Source organism: Chiloscyllium punctatum, chromosome 5, assembly GCF_047496795.1.
Source record: "Chiloscyllium punctatum isolate Juve2018m chromosome 5, sChiPun1.3, whole genome shotgun sequence".
Taxonomy (NCBI): Eukaryota; Metazoa; Chordata; class Chondrichthyes; order Orectolobiformes; family Hemiscylliidae; genus Chiloscyllium; species Chiloscyllium punctatum.
The window spans coordinates 41780804-41806777 of record NC_092743.1 but is presented as its reverse complement, the minus strand read 5'-3'; the positions used below and the strand labels follow the sequence as shown (position 1 = coordinate 41806777).

Sequence of the window (25974 nt, the reverse complement as noted above, 5' to 3'; positions counted from 1 at the left end):
GTATTTTGGAGAAAGAGAACACTTGGCGCGGTTACCAGACAAAAAAAGAGGGCTTCTCCTTCATCCTCGTGAGCTGCAGCCCTGCGGTCAGGTTCCGCAAAGTGCTGCTTTCAGATACACGCCAAGCAGGCCGAGATGCAAAGAGCAACCGCCACTCGTCTGAAGCAGCACCCGCGAGCCCTGTCTGACCGGTAGGGCCTTTCCTTAGTGCTGACCTGCTCGGATGCGTTGCTGTTCAACTTGTGCAACTGTGGAAGTGGCACACCCCGTGCAGGCCAGATTTCATGAAGAGGAAACGAAGAGAAGTCCACAGGCAGTTTTCCGACAGGAATGGAAGACTCCTTCGTCCGGACGTTGACATAGTAAGTTGTCATCGAGCAGTTTAGAGCGCCGCTTCGCGGGAAAACTTTGCTCGAAAGGAGTCATAGAGATGTACGTCACGGAAAGAGACCCTTCGGTCGGACCTTTCCCACCAGATATCCCATCCCAATCTAGTCGTACCTGCCGGCACCCGGGCCATATCCCTCCAAACCCTTCCTATTCATATAGCCACCCAGGTGCCTTTTAAATGTTGCAATTGTACTCGCCTCCGCCACTTCCTCTGGCAGCTCATTCCATACACGTACCACCCTCTGTGTGAAAAAGGTGCCCCTTAGTTCTCTTTCATATCTTTTCCCTCTCACCCTAAACCTCTGCCCCTCTAGTGCTGGTCTCCCGCACCCCAGGGAAAAGACTTTGTCTATTTATCCGATCTATACGCCTCATGATTTTATATCAACCATACAAATATCTCAGCAAGGGGCCCAGCAATCACTTCCTTAGCTTCCCCCAGACCTGATCAGGTCCTGGGCATTGATCCACTTGTACGCGCTTCAAGGCATCCAGCATTCCTCCTCTGCAATGTGGACAATTTTCAAGATGTCACCATCCATTTCCCTATATTCTATACTTCTCCCTACATTCTATCCTTTTCCACAGTAAACACTGATGCAAAATACTCGTTTAGTATCGGCCCAGCCTCTCCTGCGGCTCGACACAAAGGCCGCTGTGCTGATCCTCGAGGGGCCCTCTTCTCTCCCTAGTCACCCTTTTGTCCTTATAATGTATTTGCAAAAACCCTTTGGATTTTCCTTAACTCTCTCTGCCAAAACTATCTCAGGTCCCCTTTTTACCCTCCTGATTTCCCTACTGTCTTTACACTCTTGTACGGATTCACTCGATCTATCCTGTCTATACCTGACATGTGCTTCCTTCTTTTCCTGAAGCAAACCCTCATTTTCTTAGGCTCTTTGGTAAACGGAAGCACCTCCCTTCTTGCCTGCATGGAGTGCTGAGCAAAGGATCTTAGTGCGCTGTGACGTGGCTCTCCAGTAGCGGAGCCATCGAGACAAAGAAGTGAAAGGCTTTGCCGAATGTTGCCTGTCAAGCGCAAGACATACCGGGCTTTGCCGAGCTCCTGACGCCACGGCTCTGCGGTACCGCGAGTGGGCCGTGTCTCTGCACGGGCCAGAGCCCAGCATGTAACGGGCGAGGTGCGTGATTGTGGATTGAAAGCCGATATCCTGGCCTCACTGGAGCTGCAGCTTTCTGACGAGGGTTGCTCTGTGGCTCGCGGCACCTTGAAAACCGGCCTATTTGGGCACGCGGTATGAGCCTCGGCTGTCGGCTGGCCTTCTTAGCGCAGTAGGCAGCGCGTCAGTCTCATAATCTGAAGGTCCTGAGTTCAATCCTCAGAGAAGGCAAGACTGTGGCCTTTGTCACCGGACGTGTTTTCTTTCTCTCCGCGGGCAATAATTATTGCTTTGGACGGCTTCACGCCTGATTTGAACTGACCACACCAGAGCAAACGCGTCGCTGGAAGGTTTAACATCTGGGCGACGCGTGCTCAACTTTTTTTTCTGCACAGCATTTTGTAAACTCACCATCGTGCTATCTGTGCAGCAGCAAAGACTGGAGCCACACGCAGGGTTCACGCGAGGGTCACACTGCTTGCGTCTCAAGCGTGTCCCCAGGAAAAGCACTGCGGAGAATGTGGGCATCAATCCCACTACCTCTCGCACGCTAAGCGAGCGCTCTACCATTTGAGCTAATTCCCCTACAACGTGCCCTTGCTTAGCCCCCATGGTGCTTCGGAACGATGAGCTGAGAGCAGCAGGCGATTTCCTCTCGAGATTGCACGCTGTATTCAACCGAACAACGCGACGCGACTATCGACACATCCGAGCAGCAGCAGCAGCACGTGCGCGAAGTCTTCTGGAAAACACAGTGCCGCCGAAAGAATCGCCAGCGAGACGCTCTGAGATTCCAGAATCCAAACGAACCGATCGGCGCCAGCAGTCACAACAAGTGTGAGGTAGCACTCGAGAGCGCTGTCTGACTGATTGGAGACTTGCGACACGTTCAAGTGAGTGCTGACTGACTGCGCTACGTCCAGGCCGGTCATTCTGGCCGGAGACTTCAACTGCATCATTGATGCTGATGGACGATCCGGCGGGGGGGACAGTAAACCGGACGCTACGTCCAGGGCCCTGATGGAAACGGTCAAAGACGCCAAGCTGCACGACGTCTTCAGCGCCCCTGCAGACGGAGCGCAGCGTAGATACACCTGGTCACGGGCAGACGGGTCTATCCGCTCAAGGATAGATTACCTGTTTGTGTCCCGAACGCTCTCGGTCAGATCCACCGACGTCAAGCCGGTGTTCTTCTCTGACCACTGCCTCCTGCTGGCCGACTGTCACCTACAGGACGAACAGCGGGCGGGCAAGGGAACGTGGAAACTGAACACTAAGCTGTTGACCCCGGGAAACATCGAAGAGCTCAAGAGGGATTACGCAGGTTGGAGAACCGTGAAGCCCCTCTTTGAGTCTCCAGCGGACTGGTGGGAAACGGTAAAAGGGAACATCAAGAGGTTCTTTATCCTCAAAGGTGTCCAGGAGGCGAGAGAGAGGCGGGGAAAACTGTCCCAGCTCCAGGAAAGTATGCAGAACCTGCTCCTGCTGCAGACGATGGGGGTGGATGTCACGGAGGACCTCAAGGAGGTGAAGGGCCAGCAAGCCTCGCTCTTTGCCTCGGAGGCCTCCAGGATAATCTTCCGGTCCAGGGTCCGCTCGGTGGAGCAGGACGAGACGTGCTCACGTTTCTTCTTCCAGAAGGTGCACAAAGAGAGCTCCGTGCTCAGCAGCCTGAAGAAAGAAGATGGCTCGGTAACGTCATCTCAGGCTGACGTCATGAGGATCAGCAAATCCTTCTACGCCAGCCTGTATGACTCGAAGCCGACCGACAGCGCGGCCTCCCAGTCGTTCCTGTCCTCTATCACGGAGGTCCTAGATGACGGAACACGAGAGAGGCTGGACCAGCCGCTATCTCTGGATGAACTGACCAAGGCCCTCGAGTCCTTCGAAAAGAATAAAACTCCCGGAAGCGACGGCTTACCGGTCGAGGTTTATTCCGCTCTTTGGGACTTGATCGGCCAGGTCCTACTGGAGGTGTATGTCAGTATGCTCCGGGCAGGTACCATGAGTGAATCCATGAGGAAAGGCATCATCACCCTCGTCTACAAGCGGAAGGGGGAGAGGGAGGAAATTAGAAATTGGAGACCGATCTCACTGTTAAATGCAGACTACAAAATCCTGTCAAAGGTCATCGCCAACCGGGTCAGGTCTGCTCTGGGATCGGTGATCCACCCGGACCAAACCTGTGCTGTACCGGGCAGGAAGATCTCTGAGAGTCTCGCACTCCTCAGGGATACGATCGCCTACGTGCAGGACAGGGGGGTGGACACCTGCCTCATCAGCCTGGACCAGGAGAAAGCCTTTGACAGGATATCGCATACATATATGAGGGATGTCCTCTCCAAAATGGGCTTTGGGGAGGGAATCGGAAATTGGATCAGACTGCTCTACACCAACATTGTCAGTGCAGTCTCAATCAATGGGTGGGAATCAGATAGCTTCCCTGTAAGATCTGGAGTCAGGCAGGGATGCCCCCTCTCACCCGCCTTGTTTGTGTGTTGCATAGAGCCATTTGCCGAATCCATCAGGAAGGATGCGAGCCTGAGGGGGGGTGACTATTCCTGGCAGCGGGGGCCTGCAGGTTAAGGCCTCCCTGTACATGGATGACGTCGCTGTTTTCTGCTCGGATCCGCTGTCCGTGCACAGACTCGTGTGCATCTGCGACCAGTTCGAACGGGCCTCGGGGGCCAAGGTAAACCGAGGCAAGAGCGAGGCCATGCTCTTCGGGAACTGGGCCGACCAATCCTCTATCCCCTTCACCGTCAGGACTGACCACCTGAAGGTGCTGGGTATTTGGTTCGGGGGGGCTGGGGCGTGCGCCAAGACCTGGGAGGAGCGGATCAGGAAGATGAGACAGAAACTAGGCAGATGGGGGCAACGGTCGCTCTCCATCGCGGGAAAAAACCTGGTCATCAGGTGTGAGGTACTCTCAGTATTGCTATATGTGGCACAGGTCTGGCCTATCCCCAGGACCTGTGCCGCCGCAGTCACCCGGGCCATCTTCCAATTCATTTGGAGATCAAAGATGGACCGGGTCCGAAGAGACTCTATGTACAAAGACCGGTGCAATGGGGGAAAAAACACGCCCAATGCCACCCTCACCCTGATGGCCACCTTTGTGTGTGGCTGCATCAAGCTGTGCGTGGATCCCCGGTACGCAAACACCAAGTGTCACTACGTACTGAGGTTCTACCTGTCCCCGGTGTTGCGAAGGATGGGCCTGGCCTCGCTGCTGCGGAACGCTCCGAGTAGTTGGACCGTTCCGTATCAGCTGTCCTTCGTGGAGAAATTTATGAGGAAAAACACCTTTGACCACAAGTCCATCAGGAAGTGGTCAGCACGTAGCGTCCTTGAGACCCTTCGGGAAAAGGAGATGGCGGATCCTGTCGAGCGGTTCCCTGAGCAGACTGTCAAAGCCATTTGGCAGAATGCCTCATCGCCAGAACTTTCCAACAAGCACCAAGACGTGGCTTGGCTGGTGGTGAGAAGGGCTCTGCCTGTGAGATCCTTTATGCACGCCCGGACTCTCTGCCGCACCGCACGCTGCCCTCGAAGTGGCTGCGGGGGGGACGAGACTGTCACACACCTCCTTCTGGAATGTGCCTATGCAGAGGAAGTCTGGAGAGGAATGCAGTGGTGCTTGTCGAGGTTCGTCCCGAGCAGCGCCGTGACGCGGGACTCCGTGCTCTACGGCCTGTTCCCCGGGACTCACACCGAGACGAACATTAACTGCGCCTGGAGGATCATCAACTCGGTGAAGGACGCTCTCTGGGCGGTCCGAAACCTGTTGATCTTCCAGCTGAAGGAGTTGACCCCGACCGAGTGTTGCAGACTGGCACATTCCAAGGTCCAAGACTACGTGTTGAGGGACGCGCTGAAGCTTGGGGCAGCTGCCGCCAAGGCGCGGTGGGGAAAGACCACTGTGTAAGATCGGCCTGCCGAAAGAAGAACAGGGGGCCCATACAGACGTTTTTTTGGGCTCTGCTGATGCCTCAGCCAAATATATGTATATATACTAGATTGAAAAAATGCACAGGATTGTAAAGGACAAGAATAAAGTCGAATCTGTGTTTGTAAATATGGACATATGTATGGCATGATCCAATGTACAGACCATCAAATCATTTATGAATAAAGTATATTTTTGAAATAAAAAAAAAAGTGTTCCTCCAGAGGGCTCCCTGCTGCTCGTGGTTTGCAACTGCAGACGTCACAGCACACCAACAGGCAGACTTCTCTGAAGAAGAAGAAGAAGAAGAAGAAGAAGAAGGTGTATTTTGGAGAAAGAGAACACTTGGGGCTGTTACCAGACGAAAAAAGAGGGCTTCTCCTTCATCCTCGTGAGCTGCAGCCCTGCGGTCAGGTTCCGCAAAGTGCTGCTTTCAGATACACGCCAAGCAGGCCGAGATGCAAAGAGCAACCGCCACTCGTCTGAAGCAGCACCCGCGAGCCCTGTCTGACCGGTAGGGCCTTTCCTAAGTGCTGACCTGCTCGGATGCGTTGCTGTTCAACTTGTGCAACTGTGGAAGTGGCACACCCCGTGCAGGCCAGATTTCATGAAGAGGAAATGAAGAGAAGTCCACAGGCAGTTTTCCGACAGGAATGGAAGACTCCTTCGTCCGGACGTTGACATAGTAAGTTGTCATCGAGCAGTTTAGAGCGCCGCTTCGCGGGAAAACTTTGCTTGAAAGGAGTCCTAGAGTCATAGAGATGTACGTCACGGAAAGAGACCCTTCGGTCGGACCTTTCCGACCAGATATCCCATCCCAATCTAGTCGTACCTGCCGGCACCCGGGCCATATCCCTCCAAACCCTTCCTATTCATATAGCCACCCAGATGCCTTTTAAATATTGCAATTGTACTCGCCTCCGCCACTTCCTCTGGCAGCTCATTCCATACACGTACCACCCTCTGTGTGAAAAAGGTGCCCCTTAGTTCTCTTTCATATCTTTTCCCTCTCACCCTAAACCTCTGCCCTCTAGTGCTGGTCTCCCGCACCCCAGGGAAAAGACTTTCTCTCTTTATCCGATCTATACGCCTCATGATTTTATATCAACCATACAAATATCTCAGCAAGGGGCCCAGCAATCACTTCCTTAGCTTCCCCCAGACCTGATCAGGTCCTGGGCATTGATCCACTTGTACGCGCTTCAAGGCATCCAGCATTCCTCCTCTGCAATGTGGACAATTTTCAAGATGTCACCATCCATTTCCCTATATTCTATACTTCTCCCTACATTCTATCCTTTTCCACAGTAAACACTGATGCAAAATACTCGTTTAGTATCGGCCCAGCCTCTCCTGCGGCTCGGCACAAAGGCCGCTGTGCTGATCCTCGAGGGGCCCTATTCTCTCCCTAGTCACCCTTTTGTCCTTATAATGTATTTGCAAAATCCCTTTGGATTTTCCTTAACTCTATCTGCCAAAACTATCTCAGGTCCCCTTTTTACCCTCCTGATTTCCCTACTGTCTTTACACTCTTGTACGGATTCACTCGATCTATCCTGTCTATACCTGACATGTGCTTCCTTCTTTTCCTGAAGCAAACCCTCATTTTCTTAGGCTCTTTGGTAAACGGAAGCACCTCCCTTCTTGCCTGCATGGAGTGCTGAGCAAAGGATCTTAGTGCGCTGTGACGTGGCTCTCCAGCAGCGGAGCCATCGAGACAAAGAAGTGAAAGGCTTTGCCGAATGTTGCCTGCCAAGCGCAAGACATACCGGGCTTTGCCGAGCTCCTGACGCCACGGCTCTGCGGTACCGCGAGTGGGCCGTGTCTCTGCACGGGCCAGAGCCCAGCATGTAACGGGCGAGGTGCGTGATTGTGGATTGAAAGCCGATATCCTGGCCTCACTGGAGCTGCAGCTTTCTGACGAGGGTTGCTCTGTGGCTCGCGGCACCTTGAAAACCGGCCTATTTGGGCACGCGGTATGAGCCTCGGCTGTCGGCTGGCCTTCTTAGCGCAGTAGGCAGCGCGTCAGTCTCATAATCTGAAGGTCCTGAGTTCAATTCTCAGAGAAGGCAAGACTGTGGCCTTTGTCACCGGACGTGTTTTCTTTCTCTCCGCGGGCAATAATTATTGCTTTGGACGGCTTCACGCCTGATTTGAACTGACCACATCAGAGCAAACGCGTCGCTGGAAGGTTTAACATCTGGGCGACACGTGCTCAACTTTTTTTTCTGCACAGCATTTTGTAAACTCACCATCGTGCTATCTGTGCAGCAGCAAAGACTGGAGCCACACGCAGGGTTCACGCGAGGGTCACACTGCTTGCGTCTCAAGCGTGTCCCCAGGAAAAGCACTGTGGAGAATGTGGGCATCGATCCCACTACCTCTCGCATGCGAAGCGAGCGCTCTACCATTTGAGCTAATTCCCCGACGACATGCACTTGCTTAGCCCCCATGGTGCTTCGGAACGATGAGCTGAGAGCAGCAGGTGATTTCCTCTCGAGATTGCACGCTGTATTCAACCGAACAACGCGACGCGACTATCGACACGTCCGAGCAGCAGCAGCAGCAGCAGCACGTGCGCGAAGTCTTCTGGAAAACACGGTGCCGCCGAAAGAATCGCCAGCGAGACGCTCTGAGATTCCAGAATCCAAACGAACCGATCGGCGCCAGCAGTCACAACAAGTGTGAGGTAGCACTCGAGAGCGCTGTCTGACTGATTGGAGACTTGCGACACGTTCAAGTGAGTGCTGACTGACTGCGTGGATGTTGTGTTCCTCCAGAGGGCTCCCTGCTGCTCGTGGTTTGCAACTGCAGACGTCACAGCACACCAACAGGCAGACTTCTCTGAAGAAGAAGAAGAAGAAGAAGAAGAAGAAGAAGGTGTATTTTGGAGAAAGAGAACACTTGGGGCTGTTACCAGACGAAAAAAGAGGGCTTCTCCTTCATCCTCGTGAGCTGCAGCCCTGCGGTCAGGTTCCGCAAAGTGCTGCTTTCAGATACACGCCAAGCAGGCCGAGATGCAAAGAGCAACCGCCACTCGTCTGAAGCAGCACCCGCGAGCCCTGTCTGACCGGTAGGGCCTTTCCTAAGTGCTGACCTGCTCGGATGCGTTGCTGTTCAACTTGTGCAACTGTGGAAGTGGCACACCCCGTGCAGGCCAGATTTCATGAAGAGGAAACGAAGAGAAGTCCACAGGCAGTTTTCCGACAGGAATGGAAGACTCCTTCGTCCGGACGTTGACATAGTAAGTTGTCATCGAGCAGTTTAGAGCGCCGCTTCGCGGGAAAACTTTGCTTGAAAGGAGTCATAGAGTCATAGAGATGTACGTCACGGAAAGAGACCCTTCGGTCGGACCTTTCCGACCAGATATCCCATCCCAATCTAGTCGTACCTGCCGGCACCCGGGCCATATCCCTCCAAACCCTTCCTATTCATATAGCCACCCAGATGCCTTTTAAATATTGCAATTGTACTCGCCTCCGCCACTTCCTCTGGCAGCTCATTCCATACACGTACCACCCTCTGTGTGAAAAAGGTGCCCCTTAGTTCTCTTTCATATCTTTTCCCTCTCACCCTAAACCTCTGCCCTCTAGTGCTGGTCTCCCGCACCCCAGGGAAAAGACTTTCTCTCTTTATCCGATCTATACGCCTCATGATTTTATATCAACCATACAAATATCTCAGCAAGGGGCCCAGCAATCACTTCCTTAGCTTCCCCCAGACCTGATCAGGTCCTGGGCATTGATCCACTTGTACGCGCTTCAAGGCATCCAGCATTCCTCCTCTGCAATGTGGACAATTTTCAAGATGTCACCATCCATTTCCCTATATTCTATACTTCTCCCTACATTCTATCCTTTTCCACAGTAAACACTGATGCAAAATACTCGTTTAGTATCGGCCCAGCCTCTCCTGCGGCTCGGCACAAAGGCCGCTGTGCTGATCCTCGAGGGGCCCTATTCTCTCCCTAGTCACCCTTTTGTCCTTATAATGTATTTGCAAAATCCCTTTGGATTTTCCTTAACTCTATCTGCCAAAACTATCTCAGGTCCCCTTTTTACCCTCCTGATTTCCCTACTGTCTTTACACTCTTGTACGGATTCACTCGATCTATCCTGTCTATACCTGACATGTGCTTCCTTCTTTTCCTGAAGCAAACCCTCATTTTCTTAGGCTCTTTGGTAAACGGAAGCACCTCCCTTCTTGCCTGCATGGAGTGCTGAGCAAAGGATCTTAGTGCGCTGTGACGTGGCTCTCCAGCAGCGGAGCCATCGAGACAAAGAAGTGAAAGGCTTTGCCGAATGTTGCCTGCCAAGCGCAAGACATACCGGGCTTTGCCGAGCTCCTGACGCCACGGCTCTGCGGTACCGCGAGTGGGCCGTGTCTCTGCACGGGCCAGAGCCCAGCATGTAACGGGCGAGGTGCGTGATTGTGGATTGAAAGCCGATATCCTGGCCTCACTGGAGCTGCAGCTTTCTGACGAGGGTTGCTCTGTGGCTCGCGGCACCTTGAAAACCGGCCTATTTGGGCACGCGGTATGAGCCTCGGCTGTCGGCTGGCCTTCTTAGCGCAGTAGGCAGCGCGTCAGTCTCATAATCTGAAGGTCCTGAGTTCAATCCTCAGAGAAGGCAAGACTGTGGCTTTTGTCACCGGACGTGTTTTCTTTCTCTCCGCGGGCAATAATAATTGCTTTGGACGGCTTCACGCCTGATTTGAACTGACCACACCAGAGCAAACGCGTTGCTGGAAGGTTTAACATCTGGGCGACACGTGCTCAACTTTTTTTTCTGCACAGCATTTTGTAAACTCACCATCGTGCTATCTGTGCAGCAGCAAAGACTGGAGCCACACGCAGGGTTCACGCGAGGGTCACACTGCTTGCGTCTCAAGCGTGTCCCCAGGAAAAGCACTGTGGAGAATGTGGGCATCGATCCCACTACCTCTCGCATGCGAAGCGAGCGCTCTACCATTTGAGCTAATTCCCCTACGACGTGCACTTGCTTAGCCCCCATGGTGCTTCGGAACGATGAGCTGAGAGCAGCAGGTGATTTCCTCTCGAGATTGCACGCTGTATTCAACCGAACAACGCGACGCGACTATCGACACATCCGAGCAGCAGCAGCAGCAGCACGTGCGCGAAGTCTTCTGGAAAACACGGTGCCGCCGAAAGAATCGCCAGCGAGACGCTCTGAGATTCCAGAATCCAAACGAACCGATCGGCGCCAGCAGTCACAACAAGTGTGAGGTAGCACTCGAGAGCGCTGTCTGACTGATTGGAGACTTGCGACACGTTCAAGTGAGTGCTGACTGACTGCGTGGATATTGTGTTAAATTGGATCAGACTGCTCTACACCAACATTGTCAGTGCAGTCTCAATCAATGGGTGGGAATCAGATAGCTTCCCTGTAAGATCTGGAGTCAGGCAGGGATGCCCCCTCTCACCCGCCTTGTTTGTGTGTTGCATAGAGCCATTTGCCGAATCCATCAGGAAGGATGCGAGCCTGAGAGGGGTGACTATTCCTGGCAGCGGGGGCCTGCAGGTTAAGGCCTCCCTGTACATGGATGACGTCGCTGTTTTCTGCTCGGATCCGCTGTCCGTGCACAGACTCGTGTGCATCTGCGACCAGTTCGAACGGGCCTCGGGGGCCAAGGTAAACCGAGGCAAGAGCGAGGCCATGCTCTTCGGGAACTGGGCCGACCAATCCTCTATCCCCTTCACCGTCAGGACTGACCACCTGAAGGTGCTGGGTATTTGGTTCGGGGGGGCTGGGGCGTGCGCCAAGACCTGGGAGGAGCGGATCAGGAAGATGAGACAGAAACTAGGCAGATGGGGGCAACGGTCGCTCTCCATCGCGGGAAAAAACCTGGTCATCAGGTGTGAGGTCCTCTCAGTATTGCTATATGTGGCACAGGTCTGGCCTATCCCCAGGACCTGTGCCGCCGCAGTCACCCGGGCCATCTTCCAATTCATTTGGAGATCAAAGATGGACCGGGTCCGAAGAGACTCAATGTACAAAGACCGGTGCAATGGGGGAAAAAACACGCCCAATGCCACCCTCACCCTGATGGCCACCTTTGTGTGTTGCTGCATCAAGCTGTGCGTGGATCCCCGGTACGCAAACACCAAGTGTCACTACGTACTGAGGTTCTACCTGTCCCCGGTGTTGCGAAGGATGGGCCTGGCCTCGCTGCCGCGGAACGCTCCGAGTAGTTGGACCGTTCCGTATCACCTGTCCTTCGTGGAGAAATTTATGAGGAAAAACACCTTTGACCACAAGTCCATCAGGAAGTGGTCAGCACGTAGCGTCCTTGAGACCCTTCGGGAAAAGGAGAGGGCGGATCCTGTCGAGCGGTTCCCTGAGCAGACTGTCAAAGCCATTTGGCAGAATGCCTCATCGCCAGAACTTTCCAACAAGCACCAAGACGTGGCTTGGCTGGTGGTGAGAAGGGCTCTGCCTGTGAGATCCTTTATGCACGCCCGGACTCTCTGCCGCACCGCACGCTGCCCTCGAAGTGGCTGCGGGGGGGACGAGACTGTCACACACCTCCTTCTGGAATGTGCCTATGCAGAGGAAGTCTGGAGAGGAATGCAGTGGTGCTTGTCGAGGTTCGTCCCGAGCAGCGCCGTGACGCGGGACTCCGTGCTCTACGGCCTGTTCCCCGGGACTCACACAGAGACGAACATTAACTGCGCCTGGAGGATCATCAACTCGGTGAAGGACGCTCTCTGGGCGGTCCGAAACCTGTTGATCTTCCAGCTGAAGGAGTTGACACCGACCGAGTGTTGCAGACTGGCACATTCCAAGGTCCAAGACTACGTGTTGAGGGACGCGCTGAAGCTTGGGGCAGCTGCCGCCAAGGCGCGGTGGGGAAAGACCACTGTGTAAGATCGGCCTGCCGAAAGAAGAACAGGGGGCCCATACAGACGTTTTTTTGGGCTCTGCTGATGCCTCAGCCAAATATATGTATATATACAAGATTGAAAAAATGCACAGGATTGTAAAGGACAAGAATAAAGTCGAATCTGTGTTTGTAAATATGGACATATGTATGGCATGATCCAATGTACAGACCATCAAATCATTTATGAATAAAGTATATTTTTGAAATAAAAAAAAAAGAGGGCTCCCTGCTGCTCGTGGTTTGCAACTGCAGACGTCACAGCACACCAACAGGCAGACTTCTCTGAAGAAGAAGAAGAAGAAGAAGAAGAAGGTGTATTTTGGAGAAAGAGAACACTTGGGGCTGTTACCAGACGAAAAAAGAGGGCTTCTCCTTCATCCTCGTGAGCTGCAGCCCTGCGGTCAGGTTCCGCAAAGTGCTGCTTTCAGATACACGCCAAGCAGGCCGAGATGCAAAGAGCAACCGCCACTCGTCTGAAGCAGCACCCGCGAGCCCTGTCTGACCGGTAGGGCCTTTCCTAAGTGCTGACCTGCTCGGATGCGTTGCTGTTCAACTTGTGCAACTGTGGAAGTGGCACACCCCGTGCAGGCCAGATTTCATGAAGAGGAAACGAAGAGAAGTCCACAGGCAGTTTTCCGACAGGAATGGAAGACTCCTTCGTCCGGACGTTGACATAGTAAGTTGTCATCGAGCAGTTTAGAGCGCCGCTTCGCGGGAAAACTTTGCTTGAAAGGAGTCATAGAGTCATAGAGATGTACGTCACGGAAAGAGACCCTTCGGTCGGACCTTTCCGACCAGATATCCCATCCCAATCTAGTCGTACCTGCCGGCACCCGGGCCATATCCCTCCAAACCCTTCCTATTCATATAGCCACCCAGATGCCTTTTAAATATTGCAATTGTACTCGCCTCCGCCACTTCCTCTGGCAGCTCATTCCATACACGTACCACCCTCTGTGTGAAAAAGGTGCCCCTTAGTTCTCTTTCATATCTTTTCCCTCTCACCCTAAACCTCTGCCCTCTAGTGCTGGTCTCCCGCACCCCAGGGAAAAGACTTTCTCTCTTTATCCGATCTATACGCCTCATGATTTTATATCAACCATACAAATATCTCAGCAAGGGGCCCAGCAATCACTTCCTTAGCTTCCCCCAGACCTGATCAGGTCCTGGGCATTGATCCACTTGTACGCGCTTCAAGGCATCCAGCATTCCTCCTCTGCAATGTGGACAATTTTCAAGATGTCACCATCCATTTCCCTATATTCTATACTTCTCCCTACATTCTATCCTTTTCCACAGTAAACACTGATGCAAAATACTCGTTTAGTATCGGCCCAGCCTCTCCTGCGGCTCGGCACAAAGGCCGCTGTGCTGATCCTCGAGGGGCCCTATTCTCTCCCTAGTCACCCTTTTGTCCTTATAATGTATTTGCAAAATCCCTTTGGATTTTCCTTAACTCTATCTGCCAAAACTATCTCAGGTCCCCTTTTTACCCTCCTGATTTCCCTACTGTCTTTACACTCTTGTACGGATTCACTCGATCTATCCTGTCTATACCTGACATGTGCTTCCTTCTTTTCCTGAAGCAAACCCTCATTTTCTTAGGCTCTTTGGTAAACGGAAGCACCTCCCTTCTTGCCTGCATGGAGTGCTGAGCAAAGGATCTTAGTGCGCTGTGACGTGGCTCTCCAGCAGCGGAGCCATCGAGACAAAGAAGTGAAAGGCTTTGCCGAATGTTGCCTGCCAAGCGCAAGACATACCGGGCTTTGCCGAGCTCCTGACGCCACGGCTCTGCGGTACCGCGAGTGGGCCGTGTCTCTGCACGGGCCAGAGCCCAGCATGTAACGGGCGAGGTGCGTGATTGTGGATTGAAAGCCGATATCCTGGCCTCACTGGAGCTGCAGCTTTCTGACGAGGGTTGCTCTGTGGCTCGCGGCACCTTGAAAACCGGCCTATTTGGGCACGCGGTATGAGCCTCGGCTGTCGGCTGGCCTTCTTAGCGCAGTAGGCAGCGCGTCAGTCTCATAATCTGAAGGTCCTGAGTTCAATCCTCAGAGAAGGCAAGACTGTGGCTTTTGTCACCGGACGTGTTTTCTTTCTCTCCGCGGGCAATAATAATTGCTTTGGACGGCTTCACGCCTGATTTGAACTGACCACACCAGAGCAAACGCGTTGCTGGAAGGTTTAACATCTGGGCGACACGTGCTCAACTTTTTTTTCTGCACAGCATTTTGTAAACTCACCATCGTGCTATCTGTGCAGCAGCAAAGACTGGAGCCACACGCAGGGTTCACGCGAGGGTCACACTGCTTGCGTCTCAAGCGTGTCCCCAGGAAAAGCACTGTGGAGAATGTGGGCATCGATCCCACTACCTCTCGCATGCGAAGCGAGCGCTCTACCATTTGAGCTAATTCCCCTACGACGTGCACTTGCTTAGCCCCCATGGTGCTTCGGAACGATGAGCTGAGAGCAGCAGGTGATTTCCTCTCGAGATTGCACGCTGTATTCAACCGAACAACGCGACGCGACTATCGACACATCCGAGCAGCAGCAGCAGCAGCACGTGCGCGAAGTCTTCTGGAAAACACGGTGCCGCCGAAAGAATCGCCAGCGAGACGCTCTGAGATTCCAGAATCCAAACGAACCGATCGGCGCCAGCAGTCACAACAAGTGTGAGGTAGCACTCGAGAGCGCTGTCTGACTGATTGGAGACTTGCGACACGTTCAAGTGAGTGCTGACTGACTGCGTGGATATTGTGTTAAATTGGATCAGACTGCTCTACACCAACATTGTCAGTGCAGTCTCAATCAATGGGTGGGAATCAGATAGCTTCCCTGTAAGATCTGGAGTCAGGCAGGGATGCCCCCTCTCACCCGCCTTGTTTGTGTGTTGCATAGAGCCATTTGCCGAATCCATCAGGAAGGATGCGAGCCTGAGAGGGGTGACTATTCCTGGCAGCGGGGGCCTGCAGGTTAAGGCCTCCCTGTACATGGATGACGTCGCTGTTTTCTGCTCGGATCCGCTGTCCGTGCACAGACTCGTGTGCATCTGCGACCAGTTCGAACGGGCCTCGGGGGCCAAGGTAAACCGAGGCAAGAGCGAGGCCATGCTCTTCGGGAACTGGGCCGACCAATCCTCTATCCCCTTCACCGTCAGGACTGACCACCTGAAGGTGCTGGGTATTTGGTTCGGGGGGGCTGGGGCGTGCGCCAAGACCTGGGAGGAGCGGATCAGGAAGATGAGACAGAAACTAGGCAGATGGGGGCAACGGTCGCTCTCCATCGCGGGAAAAAACCTGGTCATCAGGTGTGAGGTCCTCTCAGTATTGCTATATGTGGCACAGGTCTGGCCTATCCCCAGGACCTGTGCCGCCGCAGTCACCCGGGCCATCTTCCAATTCATTTGGAGATCAAAGATGGACCGGGTCCGAAGAGACTCAATGTACAAAGACCGGTGCAATGGGGGAAAAAACACGCCCAATGCCACCCTCACCCTGATGGCCACCTTTGTGTGTTGCTGCATCAAGCTGTGCGTGGATCCCCGGTACGCAAACACCAAGTGTCACTACGTACTGAGGTTCTACCTGTCCCCGGTGTTGCGAAGGATGGGCCTGGCCTCGCTGCCGCGGAACGCTCCGAGTAGTTGGACCGTTCCGTATCACCTGTCCTTCGTGGAGAAATTTATGAGGAAAAACACCTTTGACCACAAGTCCATCAGGAAGTGGTCAGCACGTAGCGTCCTTGAGACCCTTCGGGAAAAGGAGAGGGCGGATCCTGTCGAGCGGTTCCCTGAGCAGACTGTCAAAGCCATTTGGCAGAATGCCTCATCGCCAGAACTTTCCAACAAGCACCAAGACGTGGCTTGGCTGGTGGTGAGAAGGGCTCTGCCTGTGAGATCCTTTATGCACGCCCGGACTCTCTGCCGCACCGCACGCTGCCCTCGAAGTGGCTGCGGGGGGGACGAGACTGTCACACACCTCCTTCTGGAATGTGCCTATGCAGAGGAAGTCTGGAGAGGAATGCAGTGGTGCTTGTCGAGGTTCGTCCCGAGCAGCGCCGTGACGCGGGACTCCGTGCTCTACGGCCTGTTCCCCGGGACTCACACAGAGACGAACATTAACTGCGCCTGGAGGATCATCAACTCGGTGAAGGACGCTCTCTGGGCGGTCCGAAACCTGTTGATCTTCCAGCTGAAGGAGTTGACACCGACCGAGTGTTGCAGACTGGCACATTCCAAGGTCCAAGACTACGTGTTGAGGGACGCGCTGAAGCTTGGGGCAGCTGCCGCCAAGGCGCGGTGGGGAAAGACCACTGTGTAAGATCGGCCTGCCGAAAGAAGAACAGGGGGCCCATACAGACGTTTTTTTGGGCTCTGCTGATGCCTCAGCCAAATATATGTATATATACAAGATTGAAAAAATGCACAGGATTGTAAAGGACAAGAATAAAGTCGAATCTGTGTTTGTAAATATGGACATATGTATGGCATGATCCAATGTACAGACCATCAAATCATTTATGAATAAAGTATATTTTTGAAATAAAAAAAAAAGAGGGCTCCCTGCTGCTCGTGGTTTGCAACTGCAGACGTCACAGCACACCAACAGGCAGACTTCTCTGAAGAAGAAGAAGAAGAAGAAGAAGAAGGTGTATTTTGGAGAAAGAGAACACTTGGGGCTGTTACCAGACGAAAAAAGAGGGCTTCTCCTTCATCCTCGTGAGCTGCAGCCCTGCGGTCAGGTTCCGCAAAGTGCTGCTTTCAGATACACGCCAAGCAGGCCGAGATGCAAAGATCAACCGCCACTCGTCTGAAGCAGCACCCGCGAGCCCTGTCTGACCGGTAGGGCCTTTCCTAAGTGCTGACCTGCTCGGATGCGTTGCTGTTCAACTTGTGCAAGTGTGGAAGTGGCCCACCCCGTGCAGGCCAGATTTCATGAAGAGGAAACGAAGAGAAGTCCACAGGCAGTTTTCCGACAGGAATGGAAGACTCCTTCCTCCGGACGTTGACGTAGTAAGTTGTCATCGAGCAGTTTAGAGCGCCGCTTCGCGGGAAAACTTTGCTTGAAAGGAGTCATAGAGTCATAGAGATGTACGTCACGGAAAGAGACCCTTCGGTCGGACCTTTCCGACCAGATATCCCATCCCAATCTAGTCGTACCTGCCGGCACCCGGGCCATATCCCTCCAAACCCTTCCTATTCATATAGCCACCCAGATGCCTTTTAAATATTGCAATTGTACTCGCCTCCGCCACTTCCTCTGGCAGCTCATTCCATACACGTACCACCCTCTGTGTGAAAAAGGTGCCCCTTAGTTCTCTTTCATATCTTTTCCCTCTCACCCTAAACCTCTGCCCTCTAGTGCTGGTCTCCCGCACCCCAGGGAAAAGACTTTCTCTCTTTATCCGATCTATACGCCTCATGATTTTATATCAGACCATACAAATATCTCAGCAAGGGGCCCAGCAATCACTTCCTTAGCTTCCCCCAGACCTGATCAGGTCCTGGGCATTGATCCACTTGTACGCGCTTCAAGGCATCCAGCATTGCTCCTCTGCAATGTGGACAATTTTCAAGATGTCACCATCCATTTCCCTATATTCTATACTTCTCCCTACATTCTATCCTTTTCCACAGTAAACACTGATGCAAAATACTCGTTTAGTATCGGCCCAGCCTCTCCTGCGGCTCGGCACAAAGGCCGCTGTGCTGATCCTCGAGGGGCCCTATTCTCTCCCTAGTCACCCTTTTGTCCTTATAATGTATTTGCAAAATCCCTTTGGATTTTCCTTAACTCTATCTGCCAAAACTATCTCAGGTCCCCTTTTTACCCTCCTGATTTCCCTACTGTCTTTACACTCTTGTACGGATTCACTCGATCTATCCTGTCTATACCTGACATGTGCTTCCTTCTTTTCCTGAAGCAAACCCTCATTTTCTTAGGCTCTTTGGTAAACGGAAGCACCTCCCTTCTTGCCTGCATGGAGTGCTGAGCAAAGGATCTTAGTGCGCTGTGACGTGGCTCTCCAGCAGCGGAGCCATCGAGACAAAGAAGTGAAAGGCTTTGCCGAATGTTGCCTGCCAAGCGCAAGACATACCGGGCTTTGCCGAGCTCCTGACGCCACGGCTCTGCGGTACCGCGAGTGGGCCGTGTCTCTGCACCGGCCAGAGCCCAGCATGTAACGGGCGACGTGCGTGATTGTGGATTGAAAGCCGATATCCTGGCCTCACTGGAGCTGCAGCTTTCTGACGAGGGTTGCTCTGTGGCTCGCGGCACCTTGAAAACCGGCCTATTTGGGCACGCGGTATGAGCCTCGGCGTTCGGCTGGCCTTCTTAGCGCAGTAGGCAGCGCATCAGTCTCATAATCTGAAAGCCCTGAGTTTAATCCTCGGAGGAGGCAAGACTGTGGCCTTTGTCACCGGACGTGCTTTCTTTCTCTCCGCGGGCAATACTAATTGCTTTGGACGGCTTCACACCTGATTTGAACTGACCATACCAGAGCAAACGCGTTGCTGGAAGGTTTAACATCTGGGCGACACATGCTCAACTTTTTTTTCTGCACAGCATTTTGTGAACTCACCATCGTGCTATCTGTGCAGCAGCAAAGACTGGAGCCACACGCAGGGTTCACGCGAGGGTCACACTGCTTGCGTCTCCCCAGGAAAAGCACTGTGGAGAATGTGGGCATCGATCCCACTACCGCTCGCTTGCAAAGCGAGCGCTCTACCATTTGAGCTAATTCCCCTACGCTGTGCACTTGCTTAGCCCCCATGGTGCTTCGGAAGGATGAGCTGAGAGCAGCAGGCGATTTCCTCTCAAGATTGCACGCTGTATTCAACCGAACAACGCGACGCGACTATCGACACATCCAAGCAGCAGCAGCAGCAGCACGTGCGCGAAGTCTTCTGGAAAACACGGTGCCGCCGAAAGAATCGCCAGCGAGACGCTCTGAGATTCCAGAATCCTAACGAACCGATCGGCGCCAGCAGTCACAACAAGTGTGAGGTAGCACTCGAGAGCGCTGTCTGACTGATTGGAGACTTGCGACACGTTCAAGTGAGTGCTGACTGACTGCGTGGATGTTGTGTTCCTCCAGAGGGACCGGTGGATCGGACGGTGTTTGTGAAGAAAGTTCTGCTGGAGTGTTGCGGCCTTGCAGCCGCAGACGTGTACTGCCTGCAGGATTTCCCTGGGGCAGGCTACTTCGATGTGACCTTCAGAAGCGTGAAGCAGTGCGAACAGCTCCTGAAGGTCTTCAAGGAGAAGGAAGGGGAGCCGCTGTTTTCCATCTTGTCGGCGACCCCATTGTGTGTGCTTCCTGCACAGAGGAATCGGGTTGTTACAATCCATATGTACAACCCCTACGTTCCAGCGGCTGATGTCCTGACCTTCCTGGGAAGGTACGTCCAAGTTGAGGGAGAAGCCACTGATGTGATCGACCCCTTTGGGATCTGGACCAGTAAGAGGCAGGTCAAGGTACCTCTGAGGGCCGATGACAGTGGGAACATCCTCCACCCGCCCTCGAGCTTCGCAATCGGAGGGAGCAGAGGCTACCTGACATATGCAGGGCAGCCCAAAGTGTGCCGAACCTGCGGGAAGTCGGGACACGTGGCGGTGGATTGCAAAGTGACCATCTGCAGGAACTGCAAACAGGAGGGTCACTTGACTAAGGACTGTCGGGAGGAAAAGAGCTGCAACCTGTGCGGGGAGGCGGGCCACATGTACAAGGCCTGCCCAAGACGAGGAGCCGCCACCTACGCACAGATGGCTGGAGGTGGCAACACGAGCCGCGGACCGACAAAGTCCAACGAGGTACCGCGAATCAGCAAAGGAACGGTGCCTGGAGGCACCCAGAAGGAAGGGAAGGTTGTAGAGGAGCAGGCGGCAGACAGCGGGGAGATGCAGCAGCCGACCCAAGCTCCTGCAAGACAGACGGAGGAAATGGAAGAGGAGGGATCAAAGGAGGCAGAGCAGTGGATTATCGTTAAAAACAGGAAAAGGAAACCTCTCGAGGGCCCCAAAGCCACCAAGCGAAGGGGGAAGAGACACCTCCAAGAGGAGGATACAGGCAGCTCCTCTGAGGGTGAGGACGGGCGCAAGAAGGGTCGCCTCCGGAGGAAGAGGCAGAGCGCCGTGGGGAGAAAGGAGGGCAGCACCGCCCAAGAAGGAAAAGACGATCCCTCTGAGGGGGTGGGTGAAGGCCTCCCCCTACCCGGTGAGAACCAAGGGGTACCCACCGGCCCACAGCTCCAGGGAACTGGGAGCAGCGTCCCAGTGACAGCCCTGCTGTCAGATGGAGAACGGGGCGATGCGGACCCTGGGTCCGACACGATGACACCAGAGCGGGGAAATGACTCCAGCGTGGAGCCGGACAACTACCTCAGCTCTGGGAAGGTCAAGCAGTTTGCTGTCACCACGGGGATGCACGCAGCTACCCCACTGGAGCAAGACCAGAAGAAAATGGACACTGGGAACCCCGTAAACTGTTAAAATGGGGTTTAAAATTGCCAGCATAAATGTGCGTAGCATTAAAGCGGCTACGCGATGTGTTTCAACGCTGGCCTTCCTGGCCAACGTCAAAGCCAATGTCCTGTTTCTGCAGGAGTGTGGGATACCGCACCTCAGCAGTTACAGGAGATGGTCGAGCTTGTGGGCCCACGGGCCGTCAGTGTGGTCGGGGGGCAACGATAGCCGCGCCTCCGGCCTGGGTATCCTGTTGCGGGGAGGCAACTTCACCATCTCCGAGGTTAAGGAGGTGGTGGGCGGGCGCCTCCTCGTCGCGGATGTTAAATACAGAAACGCTCCCGTGAGACTAATCAACGTGTACGCCCCAGTGGGTAAGAGTGAACGGTTGGCCGTCCTGCAACAGCTTCCACTGCTGCTGGCTACGTCCAGGCCGGTCATTCTGGCCGGAGACTTCAACTGCATCATTGATGCAGATGGACGATCCGGCGGGGGGGGACAGTAAACCGGACGCTACGTCCAGGGCCCTGATGGAAACGGTCAAAGACGCCAAGCTGCACGACGTCTTCAGCGCCCCTGCAGATGGAGCGCAGCGTAGATACACCTGGTCACGGGCAGACGGGTCTATCCGCTCAAGGATAGATTACCTGTTTGTGTCCCGAACGCTCTCGGTCAGATCCACCGACGTCAAGCCGGTGTTCTTCTCTGACCACTGCCTCCTGCTGGCCGACTGTCACCTACAGGACGAACAGTGGAAGGGAAGGGAAGTGGAAACTGAACACTAAGCTGTTGACCCCGGGAAACATCGAAGAGCTCAAGAGGGATTACGCAGGTTGGAGAACCGTGAAGCCCCTCTTTGAGTCTCCAGCGGACTGGTGGGAAACGGTAAAAGGGAACATCAAGAGGTTCTTTATCCTCAAAGGTGTCCAGGAGGCGAGAGAGAGGCAGGAAAAACTGTCCCAGCTCCAGGAAAGTATGCAGAACCTGCTCCTGCTGCAGACGATGGGGGTCGATGTCACGGAGGACCTCAAGGAGGTGAAGGGCCAGCAAGCCTCGCTCTTTGCCTCGGAGGCCTCCAGGATAATCTTCCGGTCCAGGGTCCGCTCGGTGGAGCAGGACGAGACGTGCTCACGTTTCTTCTTCCAGAAGGTGCACAAAGAGAGCTCCGTGCTCAGCGGCCTGAAGAAAGAAGATGGCTCGGTAACGTCATCTCAGGCTGACGTCATGAGGATCAGCAAATCCTTCTACGCCAGCCTGTATGACTCGAAGCCGACCGACAGCACGGCCTCCCAGTCGTTCCTGTCCTCTATCACGGAGGTCCTAGATGACAGAACACGAGAGAGGCTGGACCAGCCGCTATCTCTGGATGAACTGATCAAGGCCCTCGAGTCCTTCGAAAAGAATAAAACTCCCGGAAGCGACGACTTACCGGTCGAGGTTTATTCCGCTCTTTGGGACTTGATCGGCCAGGACCTGCTGGAGGTGTATGTTAGTATGCTTCGGGCAGGTACCATGAGGGAATCCATGAGGAAAGGCATCATCACCCTCGTCTACAAGCGGAAGGGGGAGAGGGAGGAAATTAGAAATTGGAGACCGATCTCACTGTTAAATGCAGACTACAAAATCTTGTCAAAGGTCATCGCCAACCGGGTCAGGTCTGCTCTGGGATCGGTGATCCACCCGGACCAAACCTGTGCTGTACCGGGCAGGAAGATCTCTGAGAGTCTCGCACTCCTCAGGGATACGATCGCCTACGTGCAGGACAGGGGGGTGGACACCTGCCTCATCAGCCTGGACCAGGAGAAAGCCTTTGACAGGATATCGCATACATATATGAGGGATGTCCTCTCCAAAATGGGCTTTGGGGAGGGAATCGGAAATTGGATCAGACTGCTCTACACCAACATTGTCATTGCAGTCTCAATCAATGGGTGGGAATCAGATAGCTTCCCTGTAAGATCTGGAGTCAGGCAGGGATGCCCCCTCTCACCCGCCTTGTTTGTGTGTTGCATAGAGCCATTTGCCGAATCCATCAGGAAGGATGCGAGCCTGAGAGGGGTGACTATTCCTGGCAGCGGGGGCCTGCAGGTTAAGTCCTCCCTGTACATGGATGACGTCGCTGTTGAAAAATGCACAGGATTGTAAATGCGAATGACAAGGATAAATGTGAATCTGTGTTTGTAAATATGGACATATGTATGGCATGATCAAATGTACAGACCATAAAATCATTCTATGAATAAAGTATATTTTTGAAATAAAAAAAAAGTTCCTCCAGAGGGCTCCCTGCTGCTCGTGGTTTGCAACTGCAGACATCACAGCACACCAACAGGCAGAATTCTCTGAAGAAGAAGAAGAAGGTGTATTTTGGAGAAAGAGAACACTTGGGGCTGTTACCAGACAAAAAAAGAGGGCTTCTCCTTCATCCTCGTGAGCTGCAGCCCTGCGGTTAGGTTCCCCAAAGTGCTGCTTTCAGATACACGCCAAGCAGGCCGAGATGCAAATAGCAACCGCCACTCGTCTGAAGCAGCACCCGCGAGCCCTGTCTGACCGGTAGGGCCTTTCCTTAGTGCTGACCTGCTCGGATGCGTTGCTGTTCAACTTGTGCAACTGTGGAAGTGGCACACCCCGTGCAGGCCAAATTTCATGAAGAGGAAACGAAGAGAAGTCCACAGGCAGTTTTCCGACAGGAATGGAAGACTCCTTCGTCCGGACGTTGACATAATAAGTTGTCATCGAGCAGTTTAGAGCGCCGCTTTGCGGGAAAACTTTGCTTGAAAGGAGTCATAGAGTCATAGAGATGTACGTCACGGAAAGAGACCCTTCGGTCGGACCTTTCCGACCAGATATCCCATCTCAATCTAGTCGTACCTGCCGGCACCCGGGCCATATCCCTCCAAACCCTTCCTATTCATATAGCCACCCAGATGCCTTTTAAATGTTGGAATTGTACTCGCCTCCGCCACTTCCTCTGGCAGCTCATTCCATACACGTACCACCCTCTGTGTGAAAAAGGTGCCCCTTAGTTCTCTTTCATATCTTTTCCCTCTCACCCTAAACCTCTGCCCTCTAGTGCTGGTCTCCCGCACCCCAGGGAAAAGACTTTGTCTATTTATCCGATCTATACGCCTCATGATTTTATATCAACCATACAAATATCTCAGCAAGGGGCCCAGCAATCACTTCCTTAGCTTCCCCCAGACCTGATCAGGTCCTGGGCATTGATCCACTTGTACGCGCTTCAAAGCATCCAGCATTCCTCCTCTGCAATGTGGACAATTTTCAAGATGTCACCATCCATTTCCCTATATTCTATACTTCTCCAAAACTTTGCAATTTGTTTCGTTAAGTGTACATTGAAAATTACCCGAAGTTAGCCACGTTGACTACTACATATTAAAACAGACAAAAAAGTATTCACAGAATTACACAACGAAACAAAAAGAACAGAATAAAGAAACCCTACCAGACTAGAATTAAGTATGCTGTTCCAAATATGCACAACAGTCCTAATAAGCAAACTCCCTATAAAAGCCAGAATAGATGTAACACGTTTAGATTCGATAACTTACAGTGTGGAAACAGGCCCTTTGGCCCAACAAGTCCATACCAACCCACCGAAGTACAACCCACCCAGACGCATTCCCCTACATTTACCCTTTCACCTAACACCACGGGCAATTTAGCATGGCAATTCACCTAACCTGCACATCTTTGGACTGTGGGAGGAAACCGGGGCACCCGGAGGAAACCCACACAAACACGGGGAGAATGTGCAAACTTCACACAGTCAGGCACCTGAGGCAGGAACTGAACCCAGCTCTCTGGCGCTGTGAAGCAGCAGTGCTAACTACTGTGCCGCCCACATGCTTACAGGTTGAAGTTGAAGGGCAGAAAGAGAGACAGACAGTTTCCACACAGCTCACTGTTGAACTCCCAACCAGTTCAGGACTGAATTAAACTGCTCAGCTAGAGAGCTGACCATTCTCCTTTCATTATACAGGTCACTTCTAAAACATTACCACTTTAGCCTGAAGTCTCATCTGTCTACATATAAACAAAAGGCCTCTCGAAATCTTTTTCAACTCTGTACCAAACCAGACTGATTGGAACCTGGCCTGGTTTATTACTCCTCTGAAAAAAATCAAGGACAGAATATCCTGGAGCCAAGAAACAGCTTTTAGAAAAAAAAGGGACAAGTTTTGTGACACATAAAAATTGCAGAATTATGTTATCCATTGAACATGCAAGTTGCCAAATCAAGAAGACATTATTAAGTTATTTTGGCAACCCTGATATTTAGAACAAAAGTTGAGATACATATGAATTTGAACATTTCATTGCATTAGAAAATTGTTTCACTGGTAACTAATAAAATGCCAAATGATCAGTCACCACTGTAATGAGAGTTCCAGATGTGCCTTTTCTTAATAATGTAACTTCTGTTTTAGCAGAACATACATATGTATAATATAGATAAAGGTGTGACCACAATAGATATAAGATATGGTCACATATTATATCTATTTAATATAAAATAGATATGGGGCACATATCCTTGCTTCATCATTTTTCCTTGCCTAGGTACCACCATTGTATAGACCACCATGTCCAGCTTTTCAAAGATTATTTAAGTGGCAAAGACCTCACAAAGTCTTAATGATGTAATATACAGTAAGCATGAGCAATATGATGAATAAAACACTTAATAAGAAAGTGAAGCTGGTAAATTGGCTTTGGAACAAAATACCTCTAATAGGTTTTGTTTTCTCAAACAGTGCTATTTAAATGATAACATTTTAATAAGAATCCCAGTAAAATAACAAATTCAAAATTAACTTTACCTATGATTCACTACATCCATCAAGTGAATCATGGTACATAGCCAGTTGCTACTTGGCATACAAAACTGCTCATTGGTTAAGGGATTCAATGAAATCTAGGTCATCAGAGGGAACTGGCATCAGTTTCACCTCTAGCTTATGGGCCACATCCTTCTGTTAATACTATCATTATTTTCCTTTCCTTTTCTCTCATTTTGTTTTGGTTTGGAACTGCGAATTCAGGTCGAAAATTGAACTTTGAATAGCAGCTTTTTAAAAAAAAAGACAGATTGAAAGACTGATGTTTGCTGTTGGAAAGTGGCCTG

The 25974-nt window shown here is 52.4% G+C and overlaps 8 non-coding genes across 8 annotated transcripts; 4 read left to right on the top strand and 4 right to left on the bottom strand.

The window, feature by feature from the left end:
• Nucleotides 1-1669: 1669 nt before the first annotated feature.
• On the top strand, nt 1670-1742 carry trnam-cau (transfer RNA methionine (anticodon CAU)). The gene has a single exon. It is a non-coding gene; the product is annotated as a tRNA-Met (tRNA).
• Nucleotides 1743-7459: 5717 nt separating this feature from the next.
• Nucleotides 7460-7532, top strand: trnam-cau (transfer RNA methionine (anticodon CAU)). The gene has a single exon. It is a non-coding gene; the product is annotated as a tRNA-Met (tRNA).
• A 281-nt stretch (nt 7533-7813) lies between these two features.
• Nucleotides 7814-7886, bottom strand: trnaa-cgc (transfer RNA alanine (anticodon CGC)). The gene has a single exon. It is a non-coding gene; the product is annotated as a tRNA-Ala (tRNA).
• A 2132-nt stretch (nt 7887-10018) lies between these two features.
• trnam-cau (transfer RNA methionine (anticodon CAU)) lies at nt 10019-10091 on the top strand. The gene has a single exon. It is a non-coding gene; the product is annotated as a tRNA-Met (tRNA).
• Nucleotides 10092-10372: 281 nt separating this feature from the next.
• Nucleotides 10373-10445, bottom strand: trnaa-cgc (transfer RNA alanine (anticodon CGC)). Its single transcript has one exon. It is a non-coding gene; the product is annotated as a tRNA-Ala (tRNA).
• A 3908-nt stretch (nt 10446-14353) lies between these two features.
• On the top strand, nt 14354-14426 carry trnam-cau (transfer RNA methionine (anticodon CAU)). Its single transcript has one exon. It is a non-coding gene; the product is annotated as a tRNA-Met (tRNA).
• Nucleotides 14427-14707: 281 nt separating this feature from the next.
• On the bottom strand, nt 14708-14780 carry trnaa-cgc (transfer RNA alanine (anticodon CGC)). The gene has a single exon. It is a non-coding gene; the product is annotated as a tRNA-Ala (tRNA).
• Nucleotides 14781-19034: 4254 nt separating this feature from the next.
• On the bottom strand, nt 19035-19107 carry trnaa-ugc (transfer RNA alanine (anticodon UGC)). Its single transcript has one exon. It is a non-coding gene; the product is annotated as a tRNA-Ala (tRNA).
• Between the last annotated feature and the right edge of the window lie 6867 nt (nt 19108-25974).